The 920-nt window shown below is 40.8% G+C and overlaps 1 non-coding gene across 1 annotated transcript; it reads right to left on the reverse strand.

Annotated features, from left to right (window-relative positions):
* Positions 1-581: 581 nt before the first annotated feature.
* Positions 582-640, reverse strand: LOC131410421 (U7 small nuclear RNA). Its single transcript, XR_009221238.1, has one exon. It is a non-coding gene; the product is annotated as a U7 small nuclear RNA (small nuclear RNA).
* Positions 641-920: the final 280 nt, after the last annotated feature.

Genomic DNA, 920 nt, shown 5'->3' on the forward strand with positions numbered 1-920 from the left:
AGACAAGTCAGGAAATAGAAGGAAGGTTAAAGAAAATCCGAGGGAAGTGCACTTGTTAAAACAAGGACAAAAATAGGCTGCTCTGAAAAACGAAGACCCAGAGAGCAAGAAATAATTCTAGAAAGTTAAAAATATGAAATGGAAAATTCCATGAAGGGCCTGAGCAATGGAATAGGCCAAACTAGTGATCTAGAAGATGGGGCTCAGGAGATCGATCAGAATTTAGAGCCAAAATACATGGAGATGGAAAATACAGAGAAAAGTCAAAAGACAAAAAGGATCAATCTGGGAAGGCCCAAAACACCAATTGAACAAGAATTCCAGAGTCAGAGAATGGAGACAAAGGCAGAAAGGAAGTAATAGAGGAAATATTTCTTCCAGCTGAAGAGAGACAAGAATCATGTATTTTAAAGGAGCCACTGAAAGCCGATGGAACTAATGTAAAAAGATCCACACCAGAAAATCCTGGTGAAATGAACAGATTCCAAGTCTAAAGAAAATCTGAAAAGCTTTCAGGGTGAAAAGAAATCTTATCTACTATAGTGGACACGGTAGGTATAGTTTTTTTTTTTTTCCTGCAGGTGGGTCTTCCGGTGAGGACTGGAAAACCTAGACAAATTCTAAAAGAGCTGTAACACTTGGTAGGTGTAGTTTTGCCTTTTTTGTTTGCTTTTCCTTTTCCTTTCTCTCAGTAAGAGCACCCACTTTTCTTTTGTTTTAAGGAGAATCTTTTCTCTCTCCATGTCATTCAGATGGGACTATAAATTACAGGGTCACCCCCAGCCCTACCAGGCCACAGGGAGATGTCCAGGACCCAGACCTGACCAATCAGAGAATCCAATTTCCTGGCCTGTGTGATTAGCTCAGGATGGCAGGAGACCCAAAGGGGCTCATTCAGAGTCCTCTCTAGGATTTTCTTG

This window comes from Diceros bicornis, chromosome 9 (genome assembly GCF_020826845.1).
Source record: "Diceros bicornis minor isolate mBicDic1 chromosome 9, mDicBic1.mat.cur, whole genome shotgun sequence".
NCBI lineage: Eukaryota > Metazoa > Chordata > Mammalia > Perissodactyla > Rhinocerotidae > Diceros > Diceros bicornis.